The sequence below is a fragment of the Typopeltis vanoorti genome, chromosome 17, assembly GCF_054136105.1.
Source record: "Typopeltis vanoorti isolate ZY-2024b chromosome 17, IOZ_Tvanoo_1.0, whole genome shotgun sequence".
In the NCBI taxonomy this organism is placed as follows: Eukaryota; Metazoa; Arthropoda; class Arachnida; order Uropygi; family Thelyphonidae; genus Typopeltis; species Typopeltis vanoorti.
In genome coordinates, this window is record NC_143565.1 from 91,662,478 (window position 1) to 91,681,372 (window position 18,895).

At 34.0% G+C, this 18,895-nt stretch overlaps 1 long non-coding RNA gene across 1 annotated transcript in view; it reads right to left on the reverse strand.

The window, feature by feature from the left end:
• LOC150097627 (uncharacterized) overlaps positions 1-13,196 on the reverse strand; it is a 54,250-nt gene extending 41,054 nt beyond the window's left edge. Inside the window, exons 1-2 of the long non-coding RNA XR_016549711.1 lie at positions 13,137-13,196; positions 3,856-4,018 (exon numbers count right to left, since the gene is read on the reverse strand). This is a non-coding gene — a long non-coding RNA (uncharacterized LOC150097627). The remainder of the gene's footprint in view (positions 1-3,855; positions 4,019-13,136) is intronic.
• Between the last annotated feature and the right edge of the window lie 5,699 nt (positions 13,197-18,895).

Genomic DNA, 18,895 nt, shown 5'->3' on the forward strand with positions numbered 1-18,895 from the left:
AATTTGATCCATTTCTTATTTTGGTTCCGGATTTCGTGCGATATTTTCGATGATAAAACATCTTATTTCATGCTAGACGTCTTAAACTCCATCAGTGGCATACTATCGAGGGTTTGGAGTTGATGGTAATCTCCATACTATGGATGCGAGCAGACAATTGAGGACAGGGATACGATTGTTGTTGTTGTTGGGGGGGGGGAAGGTTGTCAGGAAACAAATAGACCTACTTATAGGATCACGAAATCATGTCTGTCTCTTGCTTAAAATCACCACACATTTGCCTTAAACCTGAAGGGCCCTTCCTCGAAGAAGCCTTGACTCATTGTAGGTGATTAAATAATAAGAATATAACGCCTGACTAGATTTTGGAAAATGCAAAAATTATCCCCCAGAAAACTTGGGTTTTTTATCCCGCACAACAGGCAAATTGGCCATTAGAACATAACACGCAATTAGCGGACATAATACGCTGGCCTCATGGCCTGAGTTGTTTCGGCCAAAAATCCAAATCAACCAACTAAACTCATGAACGTTTAATGGCTTAGTTGGCAGAGTAGTTAACATATTCGTTCTCCAACCAACAGCTGCAGGGTGAAATCCTAACATGGGCATGGATGTTTGTAAATATCCTTAGGTGGGAGATGAATTTTATCGTCTGATGTGAGACCGTCCTGTTTGAAAAAAAAGTTCCGTGTTTGGCCTTAGAGTAGATTTCCAGATTATGTAAAATTTTTAATGAATAAATAAACAAATAAAAATATTTTAAAAATACATGGGCACTCACGCGCACACACATCAAACCAGAATATAATTAAAAAGAATTGTGCAAGCCAGTAATGAAAATAGTGGAGCATATCATAAGGAAGCTATTATACAAGAATAGACAGCCATCAGTTTAAAAAATTACAACAAACAAGTTTGCCAAGAAATGAATTCCATTTTTTTAACACTATAAATGTAAATGCTTTGAAGGATCCAACCCTGGTTCATTTCCAAAAGAACTTTTCAACGCGCGTTTTCTAGTTTACACTGTTATTGAGATGAGCCTTCATTTCTCATGGTAGCTCCATTTTACTTTATTTTAACAGTTTTCCCTTGGAGGATCACAAGAGTAGATTGTTGAATTAAGACAGGAGACATCATGGAGTTTATCCTGGCTCAGTTCATTAAACATTCATTAAACTTTCACATAGAAGAAATACCGTTTTGCCTCTTCCTTTCCCCTCCATGGTTTAGGGACTTATTACTACCCCCCACAGTAAGACAGGGCTAGATCCAACTTGCAACGGAGTCAAAGAATCAAACAGCTAGGAACAAAAAAAGAATGTAAAGCATTCTTTTGTTGATATGATCTCAAAATTCACCCCACTGTCCTGTGTGGATTAACGACCTCAAGTGTTCACGTAGTGGTTTACAGACCTTCCAAGGTTATTAGGATACATATAATGTCCTCGGATCTGAAATATTTGATTCTTCTTTTCTCCCTCTTTCCTATTCAGCGTAGCGGAATTAGGAGTGTCTGTCGCCCTAGACCTATAATTAAGACGAGGGAAGTGTCGACTGACACCCAATGCTCGCTACCGTAGCAACACTAGGCAACTGTCCAGGTCCTTGGCCCAATTCTACACCACTTTTGAAATATTAAGCGGAACCTACCGGAAGTTAGTTGAATCACTGACATGCGCTTATTAATTAGACTTAATTGCTACTTGTCAATAGGTGTGGCAACTTGTTGGAATTGATTTAAATAACTCGCCAGTTTGACCACGGGGGTCACGAATTGGAGTCGAGCTGACCAATCCAGATTCATTTCGAGGTCATCGACGAAGGCGAAATCGTAATGATAAATAAAATGGAAATGCCTCGCACAGTTGGATTTACATGATGCAGAGGGCGCTGCTCGTCTGTATTGTTTTAAGTACCACTTATTAATATTAATAAATTTTTATAAATATTCAACCGAATTTAAGAGCAGCTATTTATATTAAATTTATATCTTAAAGTTACATCTATAGCGAGTTTTGTCTTGTTTTTAGTTTTTAAACTACTTATCATCAGCAGTTGTTGTTTCGTAGTTTAAAAACAAGACAAAACTCGCTATAGATGTAACTTTAAGATATAAATTTAATATAAATAGCTGCTCTTAAATTCGGTTGAATATTTATAAAAATTTATTAATATTAATAAGTGGTACTTAAAACAATACAGACGGGCAGCGCCCTCTGCGTCATGTAAATCCAACTGCGCGAGGCATTTCCATTTTATTTATCATTACGATTTCGCCTTCGTCGATGACCTCGAAATGAATCTGGATTGGTCAGCTCGACTCCAATTCGTGACCCCCGTGGTCAAACTGGCGAGTTATTTAAATCAATTCCAACAAGTTGCCACACCTATTGACAAGTAGCAATTAAGTCTAATTAATAAGCGCATGTCAGTGATTCAACTAACTTCCGGTAGGTTCCGCTTAATATTTCAAAAGTGGTGTAGAATTGGGCCAAGGACCTGGACAGTTGCCTAGTGTTGCTACGGTAGCGAGCATTGGGTGTCAGTCGACACTTCCTCGTCTTAATTATGGTCTCTTTCGACTAAAGGTGAGTTAGCCGGTTTCATACAGAGGTGGGGGGGGAGGTTCACCCAGAAACTTGGGTTTTTCGTTAACCAGAACAGGCAAACCGGTCCCGTGAACACACATGGATTTACAGCCATGAACACTTGTGAACAATATGTGGAAGAGATAGGTTTCGAGGTTGACTACCATGAGTCACATCATGGTAGTCAACCTCCTGGATAGCAGATAGCACATGAATGGGAATAAGATGGGATGGTAAGAAAAATGATTTTTTTTTTTTTTTTTGAAATTTAATAGATGAAAACCCTTAATAAATAACAGATTTTCTGGATGAGCTGTTCGTAAACAAGTCAGGCTTCTGAAGTTCGGTTTGTAGATGGATCTTGCAACTTTTTCTCTGATAATAGCTTGGTAGAATTCAGAAAAAAATGTTCCTAGAATAATTTCTTCCAGTCATCAATAAAAATAACATTATAATCACCAAAGATTGTGACATCGCTAGTTTTTTACCTGTCTTTCTTACGCTAGGGTAAGAAAGACAGGTAAAAATAAATCTGCTAACGCCTTTTATGCCCCCCAGAGGAAGTAAGCGAGGTCCTTCTAGTCCTATCTATTGTAATATTTGGAGACTGAGAGGCACTCAATTTCCACCTGTAGACATGGCTAGCCCAAACTCTCAATGATCTTAAACGGCATCCGGTGAAGAGAGTGGAGCAGACACCTGTCGCCATCTAGCGGTCCCACAGTATTTTATCTCTCCTTTAAAAAAAGGAGAGATAAAATAACAGCTTAACAGCAGCTTAAAAAAATGAAAGTATTACGCGTTTGTATTTTTATATTTTTTGTTAGTAATATTAGGGCTAAAATTTTATGCTCCTGAATAAAAACCTTTTTTTTATTTATATGCTTATAAATCAGTGCCTTCTTTGCTTGTTTATAACTAGTGTTTTCCCCACTCCTGTTCCAGAGCATTATTATGAAAATATCCTCCTCATTCTTTATTCATTAATTCATCAAATAGGATCATATTTCTAATTCACTTTTGTCCTCCGTGTAACAGTATCCAGTATTCTATTTTTTTAAGTACAAACGTTCACCAAGATTACTTCAGAATATTAAAATAATACCTGCTTGTAATATATCGATTAAAATAAAAATACCTTTGATGTATTTATCATTATTTAGTCATTACAGCTCTTTCATCAGAAATTTCACAATTTTATCTGCAACAAAATATCACTTAAAGAAATTGACCGAAAAACAGTGGTTTCCTGTTCACCCACCTTAATGGATGCAATCCAGCAGCTCAGGAAGTGGTATCAAAAACTATGCGTGATCTATGCGTAGGTTGGTGAAGACATTGCAGTTATTGTAACCATTTCGATGATGTAATTTATGACTGAGTAATATTCTGTTCTGCAGCTTTGATTTTATTCCAGTAAAAGACTAAAACAGGAAAGAAAGAGAAAAAGAAATTGTGAATTCTAAAAATATTTACATAAATAATATTCCTATAATTTAATATAAATAAATGTTTACTCAGCGTAATTAAATATAGTGCTATCGGTCGTCTGCAATAATAATGTCACGTGACTTCACGAATTGCTCTTATTCGCTAAAGCAGATGAAACTGTAACTAAAATGCAAGTTGCAGTTCAACATATGAAGAACCGGAAATCAGGAACAACTGCATTTAATGCCACGTGAAATGTAACTGGTGGCGTGTGTAGCCATCGTGCGTAGCTCAACGACAGAAATAAATACTACACAAGGCAGTTTTGATAGTCCACTTACGTATCGAGGAAAGAGTGCCAACTTGTTTAACAAGAGAACAAGGAAGTGAAGTATAATAATTCATGAAAATAATATCTTTTGGAAGAGATAGACGTGTACAATCGAACGTCAGAAACCGATTTGCGAATCTGTAAAGATTAATGTGACATTGATATTTTCCAGACTGTTTATGGAATGGTTGAAAGAGCCTTCCCATGTTTAATAATGCTTATATTTTTAAATACTGTAAACATTAAAATGTATATATTTTTTTAATTTATTCATTGCTAAAATATTTATACATACAATAAACATCTTGTGTGACATTGCGCCTTATAATTTTACAGAGTTCAGCAGTAAGTGCTGCAATTCCTACGTTGGATTTCAATTAAAAATTTTAATAATACTTTTTTGCCTTTATATTATGTATTTACAACACATGTTCTTCTAATATTAACAATAAAGATTATACAGAATTTTTTGTATAATTTTTATTTTATTATTATTTTTTATTTTTTTATTTTTTTTTATTTTTTTAAGTTTGAGAAAGAGTGATTATACATACAAATTTCTGCATTTGTTTATAAGGATTACTTGTAGATGAGTGAGGCAAGTTAATCCCACCTACTTCGAAGCTTGGGTTAGCTTCGAAGTAGGTGGGATATATGAAAATAATAATAATAATATTTAAAATATAATACTTTTTTATATTTTTAAATACTGTAAACATTAAAATGTATACGAAAATAATAATAATAACTTTTTTATAGCTCGCTAAGAATGAACATCAATTATTTTGTATGATTTTCCGATTATATATAATAAGAAAATATAATATATATAAATATATTATAATATATAATAACTTGGAATGAATAAATAAATGATGTTCCTGAAGTCCATTCGCTTATTCTAATATTTTTAAAATTAGTCAATTTATAATTAAAATGAAATTGTCATTTGTCTATTATTGATATTATTATCAGAGCTAAAGTCTTACTGGGCTCCAAATAAAATTATGGCTAATGCAGTTAATGATAGTAAATCATAAAAAAGATCCATCTAATTAGCTAAGTGAGTTGTGAATTACCTCAAAGCTGTTAAAACACGCACTCGTCTCGTCATAGGCGAGATTTTGCGAGGCAAATGACACTTCGGAATTGAACATATTGCGCAAATTTTTGCTGAACAGCGCTTCACTGAGCTTCGAGTTGCACTGTTAGCTTACTGACTGAATTAATAATAGGACTCTTTTTTTTTATTATTATTATGTAAATAATGTTTTAATGTTTTTAGTGGATCTCCTGTGATGAGTCTACGGATTACATAGAGGTGCCTGTACAATAATAACGATAAAATTAATACGGATATTTTCTATGCTTTGCATTCTCTTTTATATTTTGGCAAATTTTCATGTTGTTGGCCAATCTGCTTTTTACGACAGCGTGGTCGAGCTAGATTCTGTAACTTACTTTTCGCTAACATTTAGTTGTGGTAATAATATTTGCATTCCGTATGTTGTCGCTCACGAATAGTTTAATAATTTAATATTGCTATCACTGAACAATAAAGGTGGGCCGAACCAAGCGGACTGCGAATTTTGTTTTTATGTACAGAAAGATAATAGACTTCCGGTTTATTCTTAAAAAATTTGATAGCCTTAATAAAATTATTACACAATTTAAGGATAAATCATTTGAAGTATCTAGTAGCAGCCTTATTAAAATATTGTTTATTTTCAACTGTTTGTTAGGAATTAGTCATGATTTTAAATTTAACATAAAATAAGACAATGTCGCTTATTATACTGAGGATACTGCATATTAAATGGAATCCATGTAAGTGCATTTCAGGAAATTACAGACTGACATATAGTCATTATTATTATTATTATTATTATTATTATTATTATTATTATTATAGTCCGAAGACTCATCGCGGAAGATCCAATCCATCCACACAATCTATCATACCTCCCCTTGAACCCATTAACAGAAAAAGCACTCACAACTGACTCTGGCAACCCATTCCACCCATTCACCACTCTCCAAGCAAAAAATCTAGTTCTTACACCCCCTACTGACCATACCTTTATTCAACTTCCAGAGATGACCCCTTGTTCTGGTCCCTCTAGCCAAGTGCTGAAATATTTCCCTTGCATTTATTCTATAAAACCCTTTAAGCAACTTAAATGTTTCCATCATATCCCCTCTTTTTCTCCTATCAACCAACTTCTGCAATCCACACACCTTCGATCTATCCTCATAGGGAACATCCCCAAGAAACCCAGGGGACCAGACGTGAGCACAGCAATCCAGATGTGAGTATATCAAGGCCTTAACTATTTCCTTATCTCTACTTGTTAACGTGTTCTTCAATAGTCAAGTAATCTGATGGGCTACCTTAGCAACATGTCCTCTAAACTTCAACTCTGTTACCCCCCCCACCCCAAATCTTAGCTTCATCTATTTCCTGGAGTACAGTGCCATCAGTGTGATACACGGCTTGTAATCTATTCATCCCAAAATGTATAACTTTACATTTCTCGACATTAAACTGACACCCAGCAACTTTTTCCCATACTGACAGCCTATTTAAATCGTCTTGCAAGCTCTCCACATCGCCTTGATTAACTACTATTGTACCTAATTTCGCATCATCAGCAAACAACTCAATATTTCCTATATCATTAAAAGGAAGATCAGCTGTTTATTCTGCCCTAATTATATAAAAGGCTGCAATGTCAATGTAGAGAGATATAATATGTTTGAATATCTGATGATTGGTTGGTTATTTTGATTACACCAGAATAACGTTCTGAAGTCAGCCCCTTGGATTTGTCTGTTTTGCATGATGATAAACCCAAATTTTCGAGAGGAACGCTCGTATCCATACCAGTGATATGAAATGTATTTAACTCTCCCGAATTCGATTAAAATGAATCTAATTGTTCGAAGCTAATCTAAACGAATCTAATGATTTTTGAGACAATCGTAAAAAAAGCTGTATTCAGATGGCATCGTTACAGCAACTGAACTCAAGCAATTTGGGCTTTATAAAATGAAGATAATCATTGTCACTCATGACATATTTACATTGTATTAAATTTTTAGACAAATTTTGCCAATTAAAATGTCCCAATTGAGACTAAAATTGAACTGACCGAGTTTAACGCATATCCTACATACCACTTATTAAATTCTATCCAGTCAAATCGAAACTGGAACTGAACACAGAAAAAGCTGGACTGAAACAATGAACGTCGATTCTGGGATAGACAGGAACGAGTCATGCTATATTTTCTTCCAATCTGATGGATATATTTAGATACAAGGGAATGCCTGGAGAACGCTTTTTTGCCCGCATCAGTTATCGCAACGAAGTTTGGACCTACTAATCACAATACTGATTGCTAGGTCATATTGCTGTTCTAGCAATTATAGACATTGCTAGAACATTGATGTTCTGAATTGTATACATGTCCTACATTATGATAACTGTATAGTATGCTCGCCGTCACGGAGCAGCAATTCAAGCAACTGGACCGAAGAGAATAGTATGAGTACGTGGAAGTGGCAGCACAGAACCTCAACCTGGACCAGAGAAAATGCAGAATTGCAACTCCTCCGAGGCTCTTCATTAGGAGAATTTAAGTAATGTTTTAAAGAAGTGGAACATAATCTCGCCCACTTTCTGCCGAAAAGTCTACCACCGTTATTATAGTGAAAGACAAAAGACATTAAATTAACTTAATTTAATCCTTGATTAAATTAAGTTAAATAATCAATAGATTCGAGGTAAACGTACAATATTTTCTTCCCTTGATAAAATCTGATGTAATTTTTGATGCTCGTTAAATTAAACTGTTTTGAAATTTTGAAAATTAAATTTCATTGAATCCGTCTTGGTATTGACTCCGCTACATCACGGAAAATGTCCTAAGATATTCTGGATCAACTGGATAGGATAACGTGTAAGAGGTCAGTGAGCAAGAGAGATAATGGCTTTGATTTTTATGGCGATCATGTGGATGCTGCATCCACATGATCCCATAAATGTTCAATTGGATCCAAATCAAGAGAATTAGAACGCTAGGGAGGGAAACACACGGAATGCTTTGGTTATGCTCTTCAAATCATGCTTGCACAATGCCAGTCTTGTAACACGGAGTCTTACTGGAAGAGTCCAGACCCAGACTGCATTACCATCATATAGGGCAATACCTGATCCGCAAAGATCTCCGGATAAGAATTAACATTCACAGTGTGTTCAGTGAGGAATGAGAGAACCCACTGATGTCCATGAGTGGTAAAATACGATTATAACTGTCTTCTTTAAATTATAATAGAGGATGCTATTTGTTTGATTCCTTTTTTTTTTTTGTCAAAAAAATCAAATCAAATCAGCTAACGCCTTTTTATTCCCGTATACGGGAGTAGGCGAGGCCATTTAGCCCTATCTAGCTTTTGGAGACTGACTGGGCAGTTCAATCTCCACTGGTACCAATCAGAGATAGATGGCCTGAGGCTATCACTAATTAAGCGGTACACAGTGAAGAGCGACGGCTCAAATGTGCCGCCATCTCGTGGTCCCTAACCCTAACACAATATATTTAATGTCTGAAATAATGTGGGTTCTACGGTCGATTTTCTTGAGTTTACAGGACGAAAAACCCGAGTTTCCGGGAGGAAAAACCCCGCTTGCCCGTGCCAGAGATCGACTAACTCGGGAACCGGTCGAAAAAAAGGCTTAGAAAAATTTCCTCTAGTCGCCGACTAGACTCGAAACCAAGTCTCCCTTCGTGCGGCCAAGCGCCGTGGTGTGCAAACGCCACATCCACTGAGTTTATTTGTATCAACAACAGCAGCTGTGTACATTTAAAAATAAATATATATACAGCTATTTACAATTTGTACATAGGCTGCTAATTCTATCAGGCATTTTCATTTACTCGTTACAATATACTTATGACACCTATTTTACAATCACTGTTTAAATAGATATAACATCACATGCTCAATTTCTATTTTCCTTATTGTCCTATTGAATTGCTTGAGCTGTTATTTTGTTGGTATATGTTACATTACATAGTGATTTCAGTCTATTTATAAGTTCCATTATCAGATCAGTCTATTTTCGTTTATATATATATATATATATATATATATATATATATATATATATACATCCACATCCACATATACATACATACATATACATGTTAGCATTGACATTTTCCATATGTACAATTCGTTTTACATATATCTTCATTCTATATCTTTGTTCACATATTTTGGATGATTATTTTATTAACTTAATTTAAATGCACATCTTATTCTTAAAATACATACATTGCTTATGTTTTTATTTACATTTATATATGCATATATTTTGGTAGTATCTCTATATCTCATGCAGATTTTATTTTTTTGTAGGCACTCTTATTTTTACAAAAAAGAATTCCATCTTGCTTTAACATTATATTGTTTGCTTAACTTAAGAGGTAAATCTGTAATTTCTTACATACAAAGTTTTCTGAATTGCAGAATTAGTTACAGGTCTATAAATGGATAATATATCCTATTAACATTTTGGGTTATTAGCATGTTATGAACTTATGTTATCTGCATTTCTTACAATTGACATTTCTACCGTCCTTGTGTCTGTATATACAAGAACATATACATATTTGTGGTATATCTTAATCTGCATATTTATTACTAGAGTAGTATTGACTTATCTTAAGGAGTAATTTGCTATTTACTTTTCTTGTTTGTTTTTTTTTCTTACACAATTAGATATACATATATATAACATTCTTATCCGCCTATATATAAGCGTACCTATATATTATTATTAATATTTTTATTATTTTTTTTAACTTTTACTTATTTATTCATTTTAATTATTATTTTATATACATATATACTTTTTTTTTAATTTTATTTTTTTTTATTAGATTTGATATCTTGTTGTCATTATTCCTCTCATTGTGGCGAATGGGCCTACGTTACCAGCACCTTTGTCTGGGATTATGCTTTTTGTTCAAATAGTGGGTTATCATTATTGTTTACCACTAACTACGTGGGTTCCATTATCGGTATAAGTTTTATTTTTCCTTCTTCTTCTCCTTCTTCAATTAGGCCGAGTTTCCTCCATTGCTGTGTTGTTATGCTTTTGGTTTGTGTAGTGTTTATGATAATTTCCTTTAAATAATTGTTAATTTTTGCTAGTATGTCTGGTCTGGTGTCTCTTCCGTGTATTTTGTCACATCTGTGGGACCATATTGCATACATTGTTATTGTTATGATTATTAGTTCTGTTTTTTTTTTTTTTTTCATTTTTTGGTCTTCCAACCAAAATAATGTGTTTTCAGAGAATGGTTGTGTCTTATGTAGGAATTTCTGTATGGTGTTCCATACTATGGACGTCTTGCTACAGAACATCATAATATGATATATTGTTTCTGGGTCGGGACAGAAATGACACTTCGCTGGGCCTTGTAGTGGGATTTTTTTTGCTACACACCACATTTTTGTGGGGAGATAGGCATGATGTACTTTATAGAAGAACGTTTTGTATTTTGGTGATATTGGAAGTCGGAAAACTTTGCTAAGCACCGGACTTAGCCTAATTTCTCCTTTTCTTATTTCCCTGTGGTGGGAATGTCACTTGACTTAATGTTTTATATAGTTTTCTTGGTTTGATTGTCAGTAAGGTTTCGGTATCTGAGTGTTTCATTATATATGTGTACCCTTCGGCTATTTCTTTGAACATTCTCGGGCTTGGTTTTTTTTATATCTGGAAGTGAGCTTATAAACCTATGCGGCAAACACGCCACATCCACTGAGCTACACAGGCATTTTTTTTTCTTTTTATCGGTGACCATACCATGCAAAATTGTCACCAAGAAAAACAATACAATAGAGAAAGCATTTTTTTATTGCCAAAACAGTCATCACATTCTCGGCTCAGATCAGCAAAAAAACCGACACACATTCACAAAAATCCAAAGAAATCGGGGGGGGGGGGGAAATCTATTTGGCTTTAACATCGAGTTTACAGAAACGTGCGTGACCGTGTTGTTTTGATTTTTAACAGAGTGAACCAAATAAAAATAAAAAAATAAAAAATCGCTTTTACTTTTTTGTATTCTTTAACGATCCCGTCACGTGTTTTCTATACATTACAAGCGTCCATTTGCCACGTGCAGAAGGTAAACGAACTCTGCATATAAGGAAAGATTTTTCCAACACATTTAAGAATGTCCTTTTGTCTGATGCCCTTTGAACCATCAGCAAGGCTGTTGTCATCCATTCGCTCAGTCGGCATCGTTAACGGGGGAGGAAGGGGGGGAGATGACTCTGACAGCCAATTAGAGAGCAGATTCTTCTCTTTTAAACAAACTGACGCCTTTGTTCTGTCTAATCCAATTATCTTTTATAGACAGGAAAGCCGCCGCGCCGGTCTATGGATACACCAACTTTTCCGTGTCTTACACAATCTTGGGATATTTCAAAGATGGGTGGGGAGGAAACGGGGGGGGGGGTGTTAATGTCTCTCTTTCTCTCTCTCAAAAGCTAAGCTCAAATTGCGGTTATAAGTTTCTTTCTTGCTTTTTTTTTTTTTTTTTTCATTCGCTTCATTTCTTTCTGCAAAGGACAGATTGATTAATCAAGTGCAATTTTGTGTTTGGCACGTTTTAATTAGAAGTCGGCTCGTTTAAATGGCATCGTCACTCTTAGTTAATAGATGAGTCAACAAGTTGACAGTCTTCCACGGGATGTGTGTGTGTGTACGCATTTTCATTTGTCAATTCTGAGTTGGTCGTGTGTTTATTGGTCTGCGTAAAAATAATAATAAAAATAAGTCATTTGTTGCTCCAGATACATTAACCGCTCATCAGTATTTCTCAAGTCGTAAAATCTCATTTAGTGGTAAATCTAGAGAAGATAGGCAGGTTACAATAAAGGCTTAAAATATTTAAAAATTTTAAATTTAAAAAATTATTTTAAAAAAATATTAATTAAGGCCATGAGGCCAGCATATGATGGCTGCTAAATCCATATGTTATACGCCATTTTGTTGTCTTTAAAATAATGTATTTTGCATTAACTTTCAGCATTATTTTAAAACACACTAGAATTAATTGAATTTCCCCCCCAAAAAATATATAAATATAATTTTGAGAAACATAATTATAAAATGAATCGAACCATCCCTATATGATTTTTAATGATTCATACACAGTAATTAAAGCAGTAAAATAATGACACTGAAGTAAGAAAACAGAATAAATTCCCCAGTTTCGAAATTATTGTATCTCCGGTCAAGCTATAAGGTGATCCATCCTAACATAGGAGTCACAGCAATTTTTCTTGTGACAATAGGTAATCTGTGTCCTCAAAAATGTTGGAAACACGGATTTGAATAAAGTAAGTATTAGACCTATTTTAACTTCACTAAAATAGTACTGGATATCGCTGAACATTAACTGATCAATACCTGCAACTAATTTTTACTCTTTATGAGGGCATTCAACCCATTAAAGGGATGACAAGTAACTTGGTTGACAGGAAAGCAGAATGGGAATATAAATATCAAATAAATAAAAATAAAACTGAATAAATAAATAAATAAATAAAAATAAAATAATAAATAATCTGTTAGCAAAATTGAAAACTGTCTAAAAGAATAATTTTGTTTGGACTATTAATACAATCCAAATAGATCCTACCGGATGTAAATAAATTTCCATCCGGTATGATCTGAAATAAACATGCTCCCTTACCTGTTTTTAATTTGGCTGCTTGATATTATTACGCCTGAGTATGATTCTGTAATCTACAAAGCAAGGTTATTTCTTAAGGTCAATCCATGCTATTTAGGAAAAAATTCGAATTTTATTTTTCACCAAATGTTTAGATAATGTTTAAATAAATGTTTAGTGTTGAGATAATTCTCTAATTTATCGTTTTGAACTAAATATTACGCTGAAATATTTGATTACGAGATTATTGAGTTTCTCTAAGCTTTAAAACTTGTTTTGCACACCTTGGATTCACAGACAGACGAGGACTGTTTTCTTTGAATTGAGTTATTACATTTAAATAATATTTCTTTGCGAACGATCAAAATTAAAAATAAAAAATAAAAAATAAAAAAATAAACTGAACATAGAATCATCACAACTATTTTTCATTAACAATTAATTACGTGTTTTGTGCCTTGTATCATTGTGAAATATTATTTAATTTCCTGCTATTATAATTTTAAAATGCTACTAAAAAAAACTCCCAGGCGTATTTAAATGCTCTTATAGATTACTTTTTTTCTGTTTTCCCTCAGGATTCATCAAGGCCAAAGTGAAAATTAAATTTTAATGTAATATCGTCTCTAGATAAAGTTACCTTTTTTTTTTTTTTTTGAGAATTTTAATAAACATTAAAATGATGTATGTTTCTAAGACTTAGTGTCTCCGTTTACATATTAAAGAGAATTTATGCGACAAACAATGCGTATCAACCAATGTGTGCTAAATTGGTCAACAAAAGTTACGTTAAAAATAAATGTCTTTAATCTATCATTTTCCTCTAGAAAAAGTAACTCCCATCTTCTATACTGAATTAGAAATACTTTTAGGCGATCAAAAATATAATCTCACTCCCTCTCTGGCTTCACAGCATTTAATGGCTACGAAGCATATCTTAAAGGCTTATAAAGTCGTTTTCCGCTTAAAACAGAAATTACTTCGAAGTTCCTAACAAATGTCGCGTCTTTGAGAAATCTTTCCGCTTTTTTGGTCAACCCTCGCATCTTAAATCAAGTTCCTGTAAACGTCACAAGTCTAGAAACCGGAAAGAAAAAAGAAAAACTGCCGCCAAATTTTTCATGGTTCGTTTGAGGTAACGTCAATTACTGCACGTGGCATAGATCGTCTGCGTGCCTTATTACTTGTGTATACAGCATTCGAAAGAGAACTTCGCCTGTAAAAGGGGGGGGGGGATAGAAAATGATGCATTCCTTGGTCATTATAAACACTTACACATGCCTCTAGTAATGAAAGTTCTGCGCGTAGCTTTTAGAACGTCAATTGCTCGGAACAGTTCATATTAAACAAATTATTACCGTATCTAGCGCTACACACGCGCCCTCCAGCGAAAATTCTGCTACCGTATATAAATGTAGTCTTTTATCGATGATCGTCTGCGTTTATATTAACGCTAAGTATGCATTTGTCGCAAAAGAATCTCTCGGAGCAATAGCGATAAACTCATACTGATCGATTCACTAGGGGGATCTGGTAATGACCTTTACCTTAATCTACTAATCTTGCGGTACCTCCTGTCAACATTACTGCGTCGTTGCGATAAATGTTTATGGCAGCGAATGGTTCCCGATTAGAAGTGAAGGAAGAGATATGGATAGCTGACAACGACGCACATGGACTTCTGGAACTCTCAAGTGTATTTATGAATAGCGTTCAAACCCTACGGTGCGTTTACTCATCTTGAATTACGCTTATACTTGGAAATAGTTAAAGTTAAATAGCTTCTTGATGCGTGCCTCCTAGGTGAATATAAAAGATTACGGATTAAAAATACTTCTAGCACAAGGCCTATGGAAATAGCGTTGCATCCATAGTACTAGTACGCCCAAAGAAAGACCATTTTAAGTTCGATTGTACTCGCGATTAGAAATTTAAAAAAAAAAAAAAAATTTCTTCGACAGGTTTCTGAGTTAGTCGATGTCTGACACGAGTCAATAATAATGTCTGTTTTTTTTTTTTCTTTCTTTCTTTCAAAATCTCGGGTTTTTAATCCCAAACTACTGAAGAAAATCTAGTGTATAGCTCACACTATTTTCGTCCGTAATATATAATGTTAGGACCACGGGAGGGTGGTAGTTTTGCCATGTTCTCCTTCCGGGATGCCTATTGCAATCACTGATAGCTTTGGGTCAGCTGTCAGTGATTTCAAAAACGTTAGGGGAGCATAAATGACCTCGCCCCTCCTTTAGGAAATAAAAGACATCAGATTTTTTTAAAATCTGCTAAAATGGGGTAAAATTGATCACCAACACGCGAAATCGCGTGCTTTGTGCGTAAACTTTTCCAACTGTTATACAAGCAAAATAGTTACCACTTTAAAAACTATAATGTTCATAAAAGAAAAGTTAATTTTCCGACGTGTAATAATAAACAACTCATCCCACAAGGCGAATTGATTACCCTATTATCGGAATGGATTCTCCTTTTTCTGACATGCGCAGAAGTGTCGATGGGTCTCTCATCTGTGGGCATACAGTACTTTGCCCTGTTGAATAACCATTTTGGAGTGTCAAACAGGCGCACGCGCGCGCACACACTAGCCAACAGACTGTGATGTGATTTCGAATCCCACTGTGGATAACATGAATGTTTGTTGATGTCTTTAGGTGGTAAAATGATTTTCATCACCCATTGTGAAACCACCACGCTTAGCGAAGCGTGAAAAGTTATACGTTTGTTATAATATAAAGCAGGATTTTCAGATTATCTAGCTTATCACTGTAAGAATAACAGTTTAATGTAGGATTCACAATAAATAAAAAAATACATATTCGTGACAAATGGTGAGTTCAGAGGCGAAGCATTTCTTACCCTCTAAGAAATCAAAACGAAAAATATTAGTATTATTAGTGAAATAAAAAAAAAACAATATATGTTTTGTAATTATACTCAAAAAATAAATGCTTTAAAAAATTGATTTCTTTTTATCAAACTTCCCTCGTCACATTAGAAATTTGGATCAGCGTCTGTTCGTCATGCGCACACATGATCAAAAGAAAAAAAAAAAACGCCAATGTTATAACCAGTTTTGCTATGCATGCTTTATGTGATGCTTAGTTCGAGATTGCAGTGGTAAAGTGGACTTTCATCATTGTTATTATGTTTTATTTTTCGTAATTTTTTTTGTTTGTTTGTTTTTTAGTCGCATGCTCAAACAAATCAGAAGCAGTTGACAACTGGCTTTATTGTTGCATTGTTAGAAGATTAGGCTTAAAGTTCTGTGAGACTCACTTCGTGTTCAAACCTTGCAATGATTGCCGAAGCAACGAAAGCTATGAAGCCGGTGTATTATTGTAGGTGTACTGAGAGTTAGATAATCGGGGAACTCTGCTCTAGAGGCCAAAACATAGAACTTTTTCAAATCACTTCAGTATCCAATATGCAGGGTAGTAATGCCATTCGCCTACCATCTGAGAACATTCACGCTATCCAATTTATTGTAAGACCAACGTGTGTGGAAAAGTTAGAAACTTTTAGGCAAATCTCATTTCTCGGTACCGCATTCCCCCCCCCCCTTATCCATTAATCATTATTAAGTAACATAAGGGTTACTTGAACACAAGCGCTGCGATACCGCGACAGTCGATCAGATAACCGAGAACTACTCAGAACGGCGCGCAATCCAGATATTCATGACTTTTGAAAGGCTGCAAGAAGCATGTAGCTTTCTCCACCTTTGCAACGAGTTGCCCTGGTGTTGGACTACCTCTGGGATCAGCCGAATGAGTAACTAAGACAACTCGGGGATGCCAAAGAGTATACTCGTAAGCTCTTAGGTCAACTTACCAAATTTTCATAATTTCTACACACATTCACCTTTGAAATAATGTTGGATCTAATATCCACTTTGCATGTAATTATAAATTGTTTATTTGTGGAATTTTCCATTTAATATCTTCCGACAGGGGTTGATCGCGTATAACTGAAACCGCAGATTTCACATGATAAAGGTTTTGATTTTTGAGTGATGGAATGAATTTAATTAATGATATGATTTTTCAATGACTGAATTAATTATAATGCAATTTAAAATTATAATCATAAAATAATATAACATTGTGGCCCTGGTTGGTCAAACATCTTCACTTAATCCGTTATCAGATATATAAGCAGCTTGAAAAAGTTTCATGTTTTGTTCTAGAACAGGTTTTTGGAACAGATTATTTACCTCTGAATCCAACAACAAAAAATTCTGCTGTACTTTATTTGATTTGTAACTATTAGGAAATGAATTACTTCCTGTTGCTTTTAATTTAATTTAATATAAATTTATCCTCCTTTGAGCCATAATTAACAAAAAATAACTTAATTGGTGTATATAACTTAATTGGTGTATATGTCCTTTTTTAATTAAAAGTTGAACAGCCACGACAGCCGTCCCGGAAACATTTAAGTCGAGTAGCGTTTAAAGCTAACATAGGGAGAAAATGAGCACTTTCCCGATAAATATATATGTCAATAACATATACAAATGAAAAAGGTGTATTAGAAATTTTAAGTTTATTTATTCTGATTTTGAAAATATTTTAAAAATATTCTTAATATTTTAATATTTATTAATGTTTCATATGTTTTATTAAACTAATTAGAAATAGTAAACAAAAATTTGAGATATTGAATTTTTAGGCAATATACTTTTGCCTGCCAATTATGTTTTTTAATTTATTAGACTTAACAGTATTATGACAATAACTCAGGTGAATATAAAAATTCATCAGGTGAATTCATCTTGGAATGTTTTTCTATAAAAACATTTTGAAACAATAGAGTTCAACGACCTTATTACGAACAATCTGATATTAAAACCGCAGCTTATCCTGAAGAAAACAAAACAAAGCAAACAAACCTTTTATTATTATTATGTAACACTTCCAGGGAATCCGAAGACTCATCGAGGAAGAATGTGCCAACAGCATCGAACAATTGAAAATCCCTTCCAACTACTAACACGCTCAAACTTGCTTAACTTTTTGAGGAGAGATTAGTAGCAGATGCTCTACCAATCGACCAACCTTTGCTGGCTGGCTATCTTTATCTGGGTATCAAAAACTATTAAAAGAAAGTAACAAGAGAAATATTATTGTTAAACAGCAAAAATATTATCTGACTCATAGCATATTTCATCTGGAATATTACAACAGAAAAAAAATATTACTAAAATACGAATATCGTATTTTAAATCAGCGGTTTGGAGTTTTATTAACAATATACTGCGCATGCGTCTGTTTAACATGAGTCGAAAAAAGCACTTTATTAGCAAAACGAAGTTGTATGCTTGTGACACAAACAGATAACATAAAAAACGTTTATTTTAAAACGTTTATACAAAAGACTATTTAAAGACTTTTCATAACAATACTAATTGCAATAACAATTTATATTCGTAATAAAACTACACACCGATTTTATTAAATTTTTAGAAAGATATATTCGTTATTATCTCTGTTACCGTTAGAATTGCTTTTTCGGGATTAATTCTGCTTTTGCAGAATTACAATTGCGAAATATTCGAAGCAATTTGAAGTGTGTTTTGGAATTAGAACATCGGGTATATTTTGAGTGTGCTTAGTTACACTGTTATTTCAACAAATTATTAAATTAATACCAGGACAGTTGTTAAGGTAATCAGTCTTGGCTGCCCCAAAATTCAAGAAACTATTTTTAAAAACTGGTGTTTTTTTTATTTTATTATATATATATATATATATATATATATATAT